Source organism: Scyliorhinus canicula, chromosome 14 (assembly GCF_902713615.1).
Source record: "Scyliorhinus canicula chromosome 14, sScyCan1.1, whole genome shotgun sequence".
Taxonomy (NCBI): Eukaryota; Metazoa; Chordata; class Chondrichthyes; order Carcharhiniformes; family Scyliorhinidae; genus Scyliorhinus; species Scyliorhinus canicula.
In genome coordinates, this window is record NC_052159.1 from 7,279,275 (window position 1) to 7,296,452 (window position 17,178).

The following is a 17,178-nucleotide window of genomic DNA, read 5'->3' on the forward strand; positions in this document are numbered from 1 at the left end:
TCCATTCTGCTCTTCCGGCTGAAGATTGTTGCGAGTTCCTCAGCCTTGTCTTTTGCACAAATGTGCTGGGCTCCTCCACCACTGAGGATGGGGATTTTTGTGGAGCCGCCTCCTCCAGTGAGTTGTTTCCACTATTCACAGCTGGACGTGGCAGGACTGCAGAGCTTAGATCTGATGCGTTTGTTGTGGAATCGCTTAGCTCTGTCTATTACTTGTTGCTTATGCTATTCAGCACACAAGTAGTCCTGTGTTGTATCTTCACCAGGTTGACACATCATTTTTCGGTCTGCCTGATGTTGCTCCTGGCATGCTCTCCTGCACTGAACCAGGGTTGGTCCTCTGGCTTGGTGGTAATGATAGAGTGGGGGATATGCCGGGCTATGAGGTGTCCTCAAGGACCTGAGAGGGAAGATGGGACCTTGACTTTGTGTTTCGCTGCAGGACTGTCTCACTGACAGTGCATCTCTCTGTCAGTACTACACTGGCAATTTCAGCCAGGAGTGGGACTTGAACACACAGCCTTCTGACTCAGCAGCATGGGAGCTCTCAACCAAGCCACGTTGGTCCAGGCACAAATAGGGATGACAGATTTCCTTCCCTGAAGGAGCATTGGCCAACCAGTGGTGTTTGAACGACATTCCAACAGTTTTGTGGTCACCCTTACTCATTATTAGATTATTCCCAAGTTGTTTTCAGCTGAATTTGAATGTCGTGGTGGGAATTGAACTCAGGATATTGAGAACAGCTGCGGGATTTGCAGTTAGCTGTGTTCAGAGTCTCCAATCTGATTCCTGGTGTTAATTTAAACAATGGACCGATTATAGTTCATTGCTTCACACATACATCAATCACAAAAAATGCATGTAACGTGCTAGCTCGCTATTATTTTAACATTAAATAGTCTGTAATTCTTTTTTCTTCACAATATTGGCCATGGCATCACTTTGCCAAGGGGCGATCGGGCCTCAATCAAATGTCCCATCTGAGAGATGCATATGTAGGCATTAACTGGGCAGCATGGTAGCACAGTGGTTAGCACGGTGTGGCTTCACAGCACCAGGGTCCCAGGTTCGATTCCCGCTGGGTCACTGTCTGTGCGGAGTCTGCACATTCTCCCCGGGTGAAATTCCCCAAAGGGAGATAAAGTGCCGACGCCAGCGCCAGAGATCGCTCCTCGCCCCCTGTTCTCCCACCCCCCCAGGGGTTAGGAGCGGCGCCGCGTTAATTACGCGCGCCAGGCCTTGGCACCCGCGTCAAAGCGGCAGCGCGTAAATGACGCGGCCGGCGGAGCTAAAATGATATCACCCGGGCATGCGCAGGCTGGCCGGCGTCAACCCGGGCATGCGCAGGCTGGCCGGCGCTAACCTGGGCATGCGCGGCTGGCCAGCGCCAACCCGGGCATGCGCAGGCTGGCCAGCGCCAACCCGGGCATGCGCAGGCTGGCCGGCGTCAACCCTGGCATGCGCGGCTGCCGTCCTCCCCGCAAGACATGGAGGATTGATCTTGCGGGGCGGCGGAGGGAAAAGAGTGCGTCTTTTAGAGACGCCGTCCCGACGATCGGTGGGCACCGATCGCGGGCCAGACCCCCACTGAGCACCCCCCTGGTGTTTGATCCTCCCTCCCCCCCCCTCCCCCACAGGCCGCACATGCAGCGTTCGCGCGCTGTTCACGCCGGCAGCGACCAGGTGTTGTCGGCGCCGGCGTGAACCGGTCGTATTGGGCAGGCCGCCCGGCCCATCCGGGCCGGAGAATCGCCGCTCGTCCGTTAGAAATGGCGAGCGGCGATTCTCCAGAGCGGCCTGTATTAAAATGCGGCACGCCGTTTTGGGGGGAGGGGAGAATCGCGTGCGGGTGCCAGGGCGGCGTGGCGGGAATCGCCCGGCACTCCCGCGATTCTCCCACCCGGCGTGGGGGTCGGAGAATCCTGCCCCCCGTGTCTGCGTGGGTTTCCTCCGGGTGCTCCGGTTTCCTCCCACAGTCCAAAGACGTGCAGGTTAGGTGGATTGGCCATGATAAATTGCCCTTAGTGTCCAAAAAGGTCAGGAGGGGTTATTGGGTTACGGGGATAGGGTGGAGGTGGGGGCTTAAGTGGGTCGGTGCAGAGTCGATGGGCCGAATGGCTTCCTTCTGCACTGTACGTTCTATGGACTTAAACCGTGACATCTGTCAGTGTAGACTGCAATGTCCTGCCCTGTCACTGCCTAAAATGAGGTGACTACAGCCCACAGTTACGTTGTAGCTGCAGAGAGGTCACAATAAATCTGTTTGGATTTATTTATTGTCACGTGTAGCAAGGTTCCGTGAAAAGTATTGTTCTGCTTACAGCTCAGACACAACATACCTAACAGGGCAAACAGAAACTGCACAATGTAAATACATAGACACAGGCATCGGGTGCTGTGTGAGGGAGCTCTCGCAGAAAGTCGCCACGCTCCGGCACAATCAATATTGAACGAAGCACTGGGTTTCTGGTCCAGCATTTGAGGACAACCCTCTCTGAGGCTTCAGGAGGTCTTGTTTTGCAGTGGGTAACATCCTTGCTCCTGAGTCAGAGGGCTCTGGTTTAAATCCCAGCCCGGGACTCGACAGTCAAGGAAAGCGGCACGGGGATAGATACAGAGTAAAGCTCCATCTACACTGTCCCCATCAAACACTCCCAGGACAGGTACAGCACGGGGTTAGATACAGAGTAAAGCTCCCTCTACACTGTACCCTTGAAAAACTCCGAGGACAGGTACAGCACGGGGTTAGATACAGAGTAAAGCTCCCACTACTCTGTCCACATCAAACACTCCCAGGACGGCTACAGCACTGGGTTAGATACAGAGTAGAGCTCCCTCTACACTGTCCCCGTCAAACACTCCCAGGACAGGTACAGCACGGGGTTAGATACAGAGTTAACCTCCCTCTACATTTTCCGATCAAACACTCCCAGGACAGGTGCAGCACGGGGTTAGGTACAGAGTAAAGTTCCCTCTACACCGTCCCCAGCAAACATTCCCAGGACAGGTACAGCACGGGGACTGATAGAGAGTAAAGCTCCCTCTACATTTTCCGATCAAACACTCCCAGGACAGGTACAGCACGGGGTTAGGTACAGAGTAAATCTCCCTCTACACTGTCGCCATCAAACACTCCAAGGACAGGAAGAGCATGGGGTTAGATACAGAGTTAACCTCCCTCTACATTTTCCGATCAAACACTCCCAGGACAGGTGCAGCACGGGGTTAGGTACAGAGTAAAGTTCCCTCTACACCGTCCCCAGCAAACATTCCCAGGACAGGTACAGCACGGGGACTGATAGAGAGTAAAGCTCCCTCTACATTTTCCCATCAAACACTCCCAGTACAGGTACAGTACGGGGTTAGATACATAGTAAAGCTCCCTCGACACTGTCCCCTTCAAACACTCCGAGGTCACGTACAGCACGGGGTTAGATACAGAGTAAAGCTCCCTCTACACTGTCCCCATGAAACGCTCCAAGGACTTGTACAACACGGGGTTATATACAGAGTAAAGCTCCGTCTACACTGTCCCCTTCAAACACTCTGAGGACAGGTACAGCACGGGGTTAGAAACGCAGTAACGCTCCCTCTACACTGGCAGCATCAAACACTCCCAGGACAGGTACAGCACGGGGTTAGATACAGAGTAAAGCTCCATCTACACTATCCCCCATCACACACTCCCAGGACAGGTACAGCACGGGGTTAGATACAGAGTAAAGGTCCCTCTACACTGTCCCCATCAATCACTCCCAGGACAGGGGCAGCAGGGTAGCATGGTGGTTAGCATAAATGCTTCACAGCTCCAGGATGCCAGGTTCGATTCCCGGCTGGGTCACTGTCTGTGTGGAGTCTGCACGTCCTCCCACTGTGTGCGTGGGTTTCCTCCGGGTGCTCCGGTTTCCTCCCACAGTCCGAAGATGTGCGGGTTAGGTGGATTGGCCATGCTAAATTGCCCGTAGTGTCCTAATAAAAGTAAGGGGGGGGTTACAGGTATAGGGTGGATACGTGGGTTTGAGTAGGGTGATCATGGCTCGGCACAACATTGAGGGCCGAAGGGCCTGTTCTGTGTTGTACTGTTCTATGTTCTATGTTCTAAAACAGGTTGATTATCAACCTGCAAGACCTGCCAATACGTTTATGGTGGTAAAAAAGAGGTGAATCTGTGGATCAGCCGCACTCGATGTGGAGTGGCACCGCTCAAGCTATAGCCTCTGGCGACCTGAAGTGACTAGTTACGGGCACAGACGGAAGTGCTTGCTTTGTCTGCCTCACGCATCGCTGGAGGCCGGAAAACATTTAAGGCCAATTAAGCCCACCATCGGTCTTCTTTCAACAGTGGTATATTTAAATAATTTCCCTTCAGTCACTATTCACCATTTACACCCAGTGTTTACATTGGCCTGTCTCCCACCGATTCACTGGGACCCCCCTGCACACTTTGTTTTTGTGAAGGAATAGGGGGGGATGTTCTGTTGGAACTGGACCCTTGTGAGCGGTGAATCAATTTGTTGCACCCTTGCCTTTGGGTCAGAATATTGGGGGTTCAAACCCCAATCCAGAGACACTGAATCATGAGGTGGATAGAGCACAGATGGAGGCCATTCAGTCCACCGTGCCCATGCTAGCCCTCTGCTAGAGATACTCAACCTATCCCACTGTCCTGCCCCCTTTCCATGCTATTTCCTTCTCTTCAGGTAATTCGCCAGTTTCCTTTTGAAAGTCACAACCTCCGCCACACCCACATTCCAGATTCTAACCACTCGCTGTGTGACAAAGTTTCTCCCCCTGTCTCTCGGGCTTCATTTCTTTAAGCTGGTTTAGCTCAGTTGGATGGACAACTGGTTCGTGATGCAGTGTAAGGCCGACAGCGCGGGTTCAATTCCCGTGAGGTTGCTCATGAAGGCTCAACCTTGCCCCTTGCGGGGCAGCACGGTGGCACAGTGGTTGGCATTGCTGCCTACGGCGCTGAGGACCCGGGTTCGAATCCCAGCCCTGGGTCACTGTCTGTGTGGAGTTTGCACATTCTCCCTGTGTCTGCGTGGGTTTCACTCCCGCAACCCAAAGATGTGCAGAGTAGGTGGACTGAACACTCTAAATTGCCCCTTAATTGGAAAAAATAATTGGACACTCTAAATTTAAAAAAAACCTTGCCCCTTGCCTGAGGTGTGGTGACCCTCAGGTTAAATCAGCTCTCCCCCCTCAAAGGGGAACGCAGCCTATGGCCATCTGGGACCATGGCGACTTTTCCTGAACCAATCATCTTAAATCTGAGCTCCCTGGTTATCAATCCTTCCACCAATGAAAACAGTATCTCCTCTATCCAGATCCCTCATGATTTTGAATCAAATCTCCTTTGGGGAACAAGCCCAGCTTCATCAGTCTAACTGATGTCTCCCACCTCTGCAGCCTTTCTCGTGAATCTGTTCTGCGCTTTCTCTAATGCTTTCACACTCTGGTGCCCAGAACTGGACGCATCCTCCATTTGAGGTCGAACTAATGTTTTATGCAAGCTGATTCTGGCCTCCTTGTTCTTGTGCCTGCAGCATGGGCTAACACTCCAGTGCAGTGCCAACGAAGTGCTGCCCTTTCACAGGTGCTGTCTCTCACTTGAGATATCAAACCGGTGATACCCTTTCGCCTGTCCGATGGATATGAAATATTCCACTGTCATATTTCGAAGAAGAGCAGGATGGGATTTCTCCCCGGTGTCCTGGCCTATATGGGTAGCACGGTAGCACAGTGGTTAACACTGTCTCTTCACTGGGGCAGCACGGGAGCATTGTGGATAGCACAATTGCTTCACAGCTCCAGGGTCCCAGGTTCGATTCCCGGCTTGGGTCACTGTCTGTGCGGAGTCTGCACATCCTCCACGTGTGTTCGTGGGTTTCCTCCGGGTACTCCGGTTTCCTCCCACAGTCCAAAGATGTGCAGGTTAGGTGGATTGGCCATGATAAATTGCCCTTAATGTCCAAAATTGCCATTAGTGTTGGGTTGGGTTATGGGGATAGGGTGGAGGTGTTGACCTTGGTTAGGGTGCTCTTTCCAGGAGCCGGTGCAGACTCAATGGGCCGAATGGCCTCCTTCTGCACTGTAAATTCTATTTTTAAAAAACACTGTCTCTTCACAGTGCCAGGGACTCAGGTTCGATTTCCAGCTTGTGTCACTGTCTGTGTGGAGTCTGCACGTTCTCCCACTGACTGCGCAAGTTTCCTCCGGGTGCTCCGGTTTCCTCCCACAAGTCCCGAAAGACAGGCTTGTTAGGTGAATTGGACATTCTGAATTCTCCCTCCATGTACCCGAACAGGTGCCGGAATGTGGCAACTAGGGGCTTTTCACTGTAACTTCATTGAAGTGTTAATGCAAGCCTACTTGTGACACTAATAAAGATGATTATTATTCACCTCTGGTGGGTTTATCTCAATGCTGTTTGAGGGAGCTCACAGTGAGCACATTGACTGTTCGACAGTACAACAGCCCAAAGATCTTTAGCACAGTGGGCTAAGCAGCTGGCTGGTAATGCAGAACAATGCCAGCAGCGCCTCTCTGAACAGGGGCTGGAATGTGGCGACTAGGGGCTTTTCACAGTAACTTCATTGAAGCCGACTTGTGACGGTAAGTGATTGTTATTCGGTGGACTGGTCTTGCCAAATTGCCCCTTAGTATCCAAAAGGTTGTATGGGGTTACAGGGATAGGGAGGGGTGCTGAGTCTCGATAGGGTGCTCTTTTTCTGAGGGTCAGTGCAGACTTGATGGGTCGGATGTCAGGATTCTGTAACAGTGTCTACACTCCAAAAGCCCTCGTTTGGCTAAAGCCTCTGGCAGTCATTGCATGAAATACAAATGTTGTTATACTGTATAAATGAATATAATTGCCCACTTCCCAATAGGGAACTCTGGTACCTTGGGTCACAGTTTGATTGGAAACCATCACAAAAGCCCGGAAACAATATTTGACAGATCTATCGTGGAGAAAAAAAAACTTTTGAAGGAAACAAAGTTTGCTTTCTCCGAAGTCGAAAACGGGTTTGGCAGCAAATTAGCTGTGTGGCATTTCCTGAACATGCTATACTGATAGCATGAGTTTATCTTGTAAAACTAAAAGAAAAACCCCCCCAAACTTAGGCAAGTTCTTTTGTTTTAAGAATTATTTGTTTTTTTACAAGTAAATATCAAAAACTGCTCCCGCAGAAAGGCAGGCGTCAGATGCAGAAGAGGGAGATTGAGTAGAGTTGTGTTGCATAGTTTGAATTTGGGGAGAGGAGAGGGGATGCTAAATGGGGATGCTCCCAGTGTGGGATTAAAACAAGGTGCAGTTCTCTGCCTTTGGGCTTGTCGAAGGGGTTTAGATTGTGCTTCACGGGCAAATCTCCTCGCTCCTCAAAGCAGATCAGAAATGCACTCTCTAAAGGAAAGTGAAAGACTTGGATACTGAGATGGCACAATTCAGATGTGAGCACCTTCGCCTCCCCAATCTGCCTCCTTGTTTGGGACTTTTTAGAAAGTTGTGTTCGGCAGCCGAACTGACATAAGCGCTCAACAAAAAGAAGTTTTTACTCACGGTTCCCAGCTTTCACTTGAAACTTGTTCGGTGGCAGACACGCCAGAGGAACTCCCGAGTGTGTTTGTAAATGTGCAGGAGGAGGGCCAGGGTGTGATCAGCAAACTCCTCCACTCACAGCACAGGAGGCAAGGTTTAACAAAAAAAAACTGGGAGAGATTGTATCTGGCGGAGTTCATTCCAAATTGTGCACAGATGTTGGGTGTTGGGATTCTGCAGCACACAAGGGGGCCACTCGGTCCATTGCGGCTCTACTGGCCCTTTCATGTAGAGAAAGCCATTTTTCTTCATCTTTCATGGGATATAATAATAGTCGCTTATTGTCACAAGTAGGCTTCAGTGAAGTTACTGCGAAAAGCCCCTTGTCGAAATATTCCGGCGCCAAATCATTGAGTGTCTTTAAGACAGAGATAGATAGGTGTTTGATTAATCAGGGGATCAGGGGTTATGGGGAGAAGGCAGGAGAATGGGGATGAGAAAATATCAGCTGTGATTGAATGGCGGAGGGGACTCGATGGGCCAAGTGGCCAAATTCTGCTCCTATGTCTTATGGTCTTATAACCAAAGAGAACAGGGTCCAGCAGCAGCAGTCGGTAACCAGGAGCACACGCGGTCATCAAAGGTCAAGGGTTGAGGCCTGGCCACCCGAGCGAGAGCTGAGAGGTGAGCAGAGTACCAGTCGGAAGGTGCAAAGAAGGCCAGGCAATGGCCCACATTGTGCTTTGGGGAAACGGGTGGAGCAGCGGCCAAGCAGAGCTGAGAGTGAGAAGGCTGACTTGGGCAGCAACCAGGCCAGGAAACCAGGGCGTAATAGAGCTGAGGCCAGGCCAGAGAGACAGCTGCCAGGCAGCCAGCCAGGAGCACAGGCGATTATTGAGGGTCGAGGCCCGGATACCCGAGTGAGAGTAAAGAGATGAGCAGAGCGGCAGTCGGTAGGTACAGAGAAGACCACACAAGCACCAGCATCGTGTCTCGGAGAATCAGGGAGCAATGGCCAGCAGGAACGAGACGACTCGACCAGGTCCAGAGGCCAGTCAGGCAGCAGGGCAGAGAGTGAGAGAGCCGGACTGATCAGCAACTGGACCGCACAGCGAGGGCCCGATTTCAGGTTTCTGTGCCTTGCATTGTGTGAGCCGAGGGTGGGCAGAGTCAGGGGAGCATTGACGTCATTCGGGGTGGGACCAACATCATTGTGGGTGGTGCTCAATGGCATTGGGGCCAGGGCCGGCCCAAGGTACCGGCAACTCGGGCAGTCGCCCGGGGCGCCATGTGCTAGGGGGCGCCAGAGACTCGGGTCCCGCGCATGCGCAGTTGGGCCGGTGCCAACCAGCGTATGCGCGGTGGCCGCCCTCCCCCAGGGCGGCCCCTTCAGCCCCCCCCCCCCCTCCGACCCCCCCCTCCGTCCGCCCCCCTTCCGTCCGCTGCCCCTCCGCCCGTCGCCCCCCCTTCCGTCCCCCCTCCGTCCGCCCCCCTCGGCCCACCCCCCCCTCGGCCTCGGGCTCCGGCCCGCCCCCCCCTCGGCCTCGGGCTTGGCTCCCCCCCTCGGCCCCCCCCCCGAAGGGCGCCGAAGTTCAGCTTGCCCGGGGCGCCAGCAACCCTGGGCCGGCGCTGATTGGGGCAGGGCTCAATGTCACTGGGGGCAGGGTGTGACCTGGGGCCCTTGCAAAGAGGGGGCCCCAGAAGTGTAAATCTGCCTCTCCTTTGAGTGGGTGATGGTGAGCTGCCTTCTGAAACTGCTGCTGTCCGTGTGGTGTAGGTACATGTGTGGTGTAGGTACATGTGTGGTGTAGATACATGTGTGGTGTAGATACATGTGTGGTGTAGATACACGCTAATGAACTCCTGCAGTGATGTCCTAGGACTGAAACGATTGGTCCCCCACCACCACAACCATTTTGCTTTCTGCCAGTTCTGACTGCAACCAGCGGAGAGCTTTCGCCCTGATTCCCATTGACCGTGCTTTCTCGAGGGCTCCTTGGTGCCATACTCAGTCAAATGCTGCCATGATGTCACTCTCAACCTCTGGAGGTCAGCTCCTTGGCCCATGTTCGAACCAAGGCTGTAATGAGGTCAGGAACTGGGTGACCCTGGCGGAACCCAAACTGAGTGTCCGTGAGCAGGTTATTGCTGAGTAAGGGCACTGTCTGCACTGTAGAGATGCTATGATTCTATGACAGCGCTGTCAACAACACCTTCCGTCACTTCACTGGTGATCGAGATTAGGCTGATTGGCCCAGTTAAATTTGTCTTGGTTTCTGTGCACAGGACACAACTGAGCAATTCTCCAGCTTACTGGATAATGTGCTAACCTCCACCTCAGGGACTGCAGCCTTTCGAAAAACAAAGCTCACCACCACCTTCTCATGGGCAATTAGGGGTGGGCAATAAAAGCTGGCCTGGCCAGTGGGGCCCACATCCCGTAAAAGAATTTAAAAATAAGATCATGCTGATCTTCAACTTCAACTCCACATTCCCACCCACTCTCCAGACCACTCGAGTCCCTTAGATTCCAACAATCTGTTGATCTCATCCATGAATGTAGTCCGCACCTAAGTGCCTGTGGATTTACTACTTTGATGTTGACTCTCGCACTGGCGATCATTTGTGATCTTGTGCAGGATTCGTTTCCAATCTCCCTCCTGCACACCATGCGAATAGATTCACAGGACTGTACAATGGTTACAGAAGAAGGCCATTCGATCTGCTGTACCCATATCTTCACCGCTCGCCGCCTAAAAAAGTCTTTCCTCATGCTGCTTTACCTTAAAGAAAACACAGGGCACTCGACTAAACCTGCTGCACAGTTTTGCAATCTGTTAACTACGAAGAATTAGTTGCATTCCATATTTTGGCCTCTAGACGTGACATGTGGGGGCATTCCAGGGTCTGCAGTGACCTTGAACATATTACTGGAAACTCCCCCCCACCCCCACGCCTGGCCCAGGATTGCGGAGTGATAATCACTACAATTAACTTGTGCTGCATTGCCAAATGGTGAAATCAAGTTGAGGTAAGGTCATCATTGCACTTTGAGAGCCTCCATTAAATAAGTCTTTAAGGAATACGACAATATTAGAAAGGGGGATAGATAATTGAGTTGCCAACAATGGTTGGCCTTATTCCAGGAGGATTTAGAACATGACCTCTCATCACCAACTGCCCCACCCCCATGCCCCCTGCCGTCGGTCACCCAATATGTCCGGCCCTGTGGCCCATAGTCATCCTGAACCAGTCAGAAAGCAAACAAACTCTTCATGACCCAACTGGATGAACCTTGACTGGCAGCCAAATAGGCTCGATTCCCATCTCCAATAGTTTTATAACTAACAAACACATTTGTTTAAAGAAAGTTAAAAAAAAATGATTTACTTTGATGCCCTGATGAGCTTTCTTTCGTTTCCAAAAACATACTTTATTCGTGAAGTTTGTAAGGGTAACATTACGTAACAGTTCAAATTTGACATTCCCTAAAGTGCAATCAGATCAGTTTCTTTCAATGCAGTACGCGAGATGCTTCACTTCACTTCCATGACAGGTTATGTGTACAGTGCACAATTAGATTTTATGTCAGAGGTTCCCTGCTATATACTGGGTTTTAGGTGGTTTCCAACCTTTGGCAGGAGGGTCTGAGACAGCGACCTTCCCCCATTGAGCCTCTGTGGCAGCTGTCCCAAGCTTCAGCGCGTCCCTCAGCACATCCTGGCCTTTGGAATGCGCCAGTCTGCAACACTCAGTCAGGGACAAGTCTTTGCACTGCGTGATCAGACAGACCAAAGAGGGTCTTTCACCGAGTTAATGATCCTCCAGCAGCAGTTGATATTTATCTCGCAGTGCGTCCCTGGGAACAGCCCGGAGAGCCCAGAGTCTCACACAGCTACTCCAGATGGAACAAAAACCATTGCATCTCTTTCCAGGTCTTCTTTCCAAATGAACATTCCGGAAGCCTCTGCACGACAGTATCTTAAGAATTCTGCCTCAGGACAATGTACGGTGGAGGTGTGCAGAAAGAGATGTCAGGGAGGGCCTTTCTCACCACCAGCCAAGCCACATCTCTGTGCTTGTAATAATAATAATAATCGCTTATTGTCACAAGTCGGCTTCAATGAAGTTACTGTGAAAAGCCGCTAGTCGCCACATTCCGGCCCCTGTTCGGGGAGGCCGGTACGGGAATTGAACCCGCGCTGTTGGCATTGTTCTGCATTACAAAAGTTCTGATGATGAGGCATTCTGCCAAAGGCTTTGACTGCTCAGGAAACCATCCCACAGGATCTGCCATCTCCTTTTCCCACAGGGCCTGCCGAAGATTGTGTTTGGACCACTGCCCAGTGGGCTTGTGGCCGAAAGGTGTTTCTCTGAGCAAACCTTCCCACGTCAGGAACAGAGCTACAGCAAGGTTTAACTGATCGGGTCCTTCTGCAGAAACATGGCCAGAACCTCCCGGCCTTGCAACACCGGGGACTTAGGGGGAGTCAGTGCTGCGGTGGTATTTTCACTAGACTAGCAATCGAGAGGCTAAGGGGAAAGCGCAGGGGACCCAGGGTTCAAATCCCATCACAGCAGATTGTGAGATTTGAAATTCAATAAACATCTGGGATTAGACGTCCAACGATGACCATGAAACCATTGTCGATTGTTGTAAAAACCCATCTGGTTCACTAATGGAAATCTGCCCTCCTCACATGTGCCTCTACACCCACAGCCATGCGGGTGACTCTTAACTGCCCTCTGAAATAGCTCCAGCTAGCCACTCAGTTCAAGGGACAATTCGGAATGAATAATATATGTTGGCCTTGCTTGCGCACCAAGGGTCCAGGCGTAGCTTGGTGCTGCCGTACTCAGAGGTAGACATCAAGGAGAGGGAAATTCACCTCGAGGTGAATGAGGTATAAAACATGACCAGAATCACCTCTGAGTGCGGCAGCACCAAGCTACGCATAGACCCTTGGTGCGCAAGCAAGGCCCTTTGGAAATGGCCGATCCCAAGATAAGGTGGGAGATGGCTGAGTTGCTTTTGGCAGTGTCCTGGAGATTACTTTTTATTAATTCCTGGAGACTACAGGACAAGCATTGGAGGGTTGGCAATGCTAAAATATTACAATCAATACAGAAACAAAGAGTCAAGTGTTTATTATACTGATGAAACTCGAGTGAGGGGTCTCGGTTTGGGAGACCAGCGGCGACTATCATGCTGGGGAGGAACCGATGTCTCAGGGCCTATGCTTCCCCACGCTCTCCACCTCTGGGGCTGTTCCTCACCTCATGTTTGAGTCTGTTATAGACTCATTGATAAGAGATTGGTCGCCATGATTCGTCAATAACCCTATCATTGTTTACCCCGTGACTTTAGCTATGGCTCCGCCTGCCCTAGACCTGAACTCGCATCTTTCTCTAGTTCCACTCTAATCACTGTTAATGTCCTCTCCAAGTTCACCTTATTAATGAGACCCACGTCCTGCTCCCTCAACGCTATTCCCGCTAACCTGCTGACATCGCTCCATTCCTTCCCGGTGGCCATGTTAGTTGATATTGTAAATGGGTCTCCCTCCTCACGTACTGATTCCTCTCCCTCAAACCTGCCATCTTCCCAAACAAAACACCCTTGACCCCCTTCGTCCTTGCAAACTAGTGCCACCTTCAACTTGCCTTTCCCCACCAAGGTCCATGAAGTTCCTTCCAAATTTTTTCCCATCTCTCCCGGAACTCCATGTTCGAATCCCTCCCATCAGGTTTCTTCCCCAGCCTCATTATCGAAACCGGTCTTATCAAACTGATAACTAACATCCTCTGTGACGGAGACAAAGGGAAACTTTCCCTCCTCGTCCTTCTCGAGCTGTCCGTAGCCTTTGACACGGTGACCACACCATCCTCCTCCAACACCCTCTCCCCTGTTGGTCAGCTGGGTGGGATAGATCTCTCCTGGTTCCATTCTAATCCAATCAGAGTCAGAGAATGGCTTGCAATGGCTTCTCTTCCTGATCCCGCACCGTTACCTCTGGTGTCTCCTCAATGACCAATCTTTGGCTTCTTCTTTCCTATTTCTCATCTAGGCTGCCCCTCAGTGACAGCATTGGAAGGCACAGCATCAGTTACTACATGCACACTGACCACACCCAGCCCTACCTCACCCCCACCCCACTCAACCCCTCCCACTGAATCCAAATTATCACTCAGCATTAGATGAACAGAACTTTCCTCCAATTAAATTTGGGGAAGAAGGAAGTGATTTGTTTCAGCCCAGCTATACAAGCTCCATTCCCTTGCCACATCTCCATGTGTCCCCCGCGCAACTGTCTGATGCTCAAACACATATATTGGACCCGGAGGCGCGTTTCCGACCTCACAGCCATGCCATCACTGGGAATGTAGTTTTATCGCACTAGTTACCATCTATCTCAGATAAACTGACTCCAAAACTCTCGTCCTTCACCACCTTCAGGCTCGAATAGGCCAATACACCCCTGGCTGACCACCCACTGTTAACAAAGCTCTGCCGCCTGTGTTTCAATTCGCACCGAGTCCCATCTCCTCGACGCTCACTGACCAGTTTTGGTTCCCGGTTTAAGCCACGCCTTGACTTTAGAGTTCTCATCCTTCTTTTCAAATTCCCTTCATGGCCTCACCCTTCCCGATCGCTACAGTCTAGCCCAGTCATAGAATATCATAGAATTTACAGTGCAGAAGGAGACCATTCGGCCCATCGAGTCTGCACCAGCCCATGGAAAGATCACCCTACCGAAGCTCACACCTCCGCCCTATCCCCGTAACCCAGTCTAACCTTTTTGGACATTATAGGGCAATTTATCACGGCCAATCCACCTAACCTGCACGTCTTTGGACTGTGGGAGGAAACCGGAGCACCCGGAGGAAACCCACGCACGGGGAGAACGTGCAAACTCCAGTCACCCGAGGCCGGAATCGAGCCTGGGAACCTGAGCTGTGAAGCAACAGTGCTAACCACTGTCCTCTGAGCCATCGGCACTGCCCCAAGTCTGACCCCCTTGGACATCGGTCCGTTTTCAAACTTTCTCCATTGGCAGCCGGGCCTTCAGCTGACTAAGGGCCTCAAGCGCTGCAATCCCTCCCTAAACCTCTCTGCCTTGCCCTCCCCTCGCTTTGAGACGCTCACTAATGCATACTGTTTGGACCAAGCTTTAAGTCACTGTCTCCATATGTGGTTCCCAGCCAAATGTAATAAAGTGGATTGGGACGCTTTTCTATGTTAAAGGCACCGTTAGAATGCAAGTTGGGTATTAGATTAGTAATTGGTTGGTGAGAAATCATCGTGGAAGCAGGTGGCGAATTGTAATGATGGTACAAATAAAACAAGTAATCATAATTCCTGACATTGTTATGGGCAATCATTAAAAAGTAAAAATAAAGCATGAAGTGATAAGGGAATTACTCAATTATCATCATTTCGGCTTAGAAATAAGCTGCTGATGCCAGTAAAAAAGGAAAAGTTAGTTTGTGTGTTCTGGCAGCTTTTTAGTCTCCAGAGGTTGAACTGACGCCACCTGCTGCATAACGTCGTCCCCTGCTGGAAGGATGCAGATAGTGCAGGAACATAGAGTTAATTTAATTAGATAGCCCAAAAGAATGAGGATCTGGTGCATGTAGAAATTGTTACGTATTACATTCTGTAATAATAATAATCGCTGATTGTCACAAGTAGGCTTCAATTAAGTTACTGTGAAAAGCCCCTAGTCGTCACATTCCGGCGCCTGTGCAGGGAGCCCGGTACAGGAATTGAACCCGCGCTGCTGGCATTGTTCTGCATTGCAAGGCAGCTATTTAACCCACTGTGCTAAACCAGACCCACATTCTGTGGCAGCAATGTTACCAAAAACCCCTTATTTAAAATACGCACAGGCAGTGCGTCTTCTAAAGCTGTAATTAAAGAGGCGTAAAAGATGAGATAAGCATTCATTCCAACCACTTACTTGGATACAGATAAAGGACTAATGGAATCGTGTTTTGATTGCTGGAGATTCCCTGGACTGTAGATAATTTATGAGGGAGCGGGTGTTTAGTCCTAGCTAAGGAGGTCATGGAACTTAGTGGGGTACAGGTGATGTAATTACTGGGAGGAGCCAGGTCTGTCTGTAGTTTTGAAGTCTGTTTATAGGATTTTAAGTTGAACAGCTGTTTTGTCAGAATGTGCCAATTTAAGCGGCAAACCACTGCACCAGTGAACAAAGCAGAGAAGAATTCAGATGAGGAGTCTGAAACACTGAGATTGAACATGGTGAGATTGAGCAAAACAGCCCCAATTGAGATAGTCCTGACAGTAAATGGAAGACCACACTAAAGATGGAGGTTGACACCGGGCGTCAGCCACAGTTGTAGGTGAACAAATGTTTACACTTATTCGAGGAGGTGTTTAGTTTTTGACTCGAGTGAGACATCAGCCAAGTTGGTGATGTTTGCGGGGAGACCCTAAATGTTTTGGGAACAACAGTGACTTCAGTCTCATATTAGCCAATCAATGAGGGATCAGCACAGGTCCTGGGGGGCAGGGTCCTGGTCAGAATGAACCCCAGAGCCAGAGCATTCGCACCTATGTCATGGAATGTGGGCCTGGACATCAGATACCCCTTATTAGTTGCCAATAATCACTTGGTTCTTGATTACTGCCATCTACCTGGTTTTACAGTGGCACAGTGGTTAGCTCTGCTGCCTCACAGCTCCAGGGACCCGGGTTCAATTCTGGCCTTGGATGACGCGCTGTGCGGAGTCTGCACGCTCTCCCCGTGTGTGCGTGGGTTTCCTCCGGGTGCTCCGGTTTCCTCCCACAAGTCCAAAGATGTGCAGGTTAAGTGGATTGGCCATAATCATGCCCCTTAGTGTCCAAAAGGTTAGGTGGGGTTACGGGGTTACTGGGTTACGGGGATAGGGTGGGGGCCTGGCCCTAGGTAGGGTGCTCTTTCGGAGATATGGCGCAGAACCAATGGGCCAAATGGCCTCCTTCTGCACTGTAGGAATTCTACGATTACCTAGAGCCACCACAATTATTTATCGCAATTAAAGGATTTGATTGGCTGGATAGAGATTAAGTATTTCCTCTGAGAGGGGTGGGGGGGAAACGACAGTACATGGGGAAATGAAGGAAGCTCCTTACGGTAAAAATGTGTTCAATACCAGGATCCGGCATTGCCCCTATCCCGTGATCCCTTTAGCCCCAAGAGCTATATGTAATTCCTTCCTAAAATGACACAACGTTTTGGCGTCAACTACTTTTCATGGAAGCGAATTCCACAGATTCACCACTCTCTGGGTGAAGAAATTTCTCCTTCCCTCAGTCCTAAAAGGTTTATCCCTTATCTTCAAACTATGACCCCCCCCCCCCCCCCCCCCCCCCCCCAGTCCTGGACTCCCCCCATCATCGGGAACCTTCTTTCTGAATCTACCCTGACTAATCCTGTTAGAATTTTATAATTTTCTATGAGGTTCCCTCTCACTCTTCTAAACTCCAATGAATATAATCCAAATCGATTTAGTTTCTCCATATATGGCAGTCCTGCCATCCCAGGAATCAGCCTGGTAATCCTTTGCTGCCCTCCCTCCATAGCAAGAACATCCTTCCTCAGAGAAGGACACCAAAACTGCACACAA

The 17,178-nt window shown here is 50.7% G+C and overlaps 1 protein-coding gene across 2 annotated transcripts in view; it reads right to left on the minus strand.

Moving 5' to 3' along the window:
• Positions 1 to 7,678, minus strand: part of slco2b1 (solute carrier organic anion transporter family, member 2B1) — a 95,887-nt gene extending 88,209 nt beyond the window's left edge. The window contains exon 1 of one of the 2 annotated variants that reach the window (XM_038818850.1): positions 7,567 to 7,678. The gene's annotated coding sequence lies outside the window, so the exon portion shown is untranslated. The remainder of the gene's footprint in view (positions 1 to 7,566) is intronic. The other variant, XM_038818851.1, reaches the window with a different exon arrangement.
• Positions 7,679 to 17,178: the final 9,500 nt, after the last annotated feature.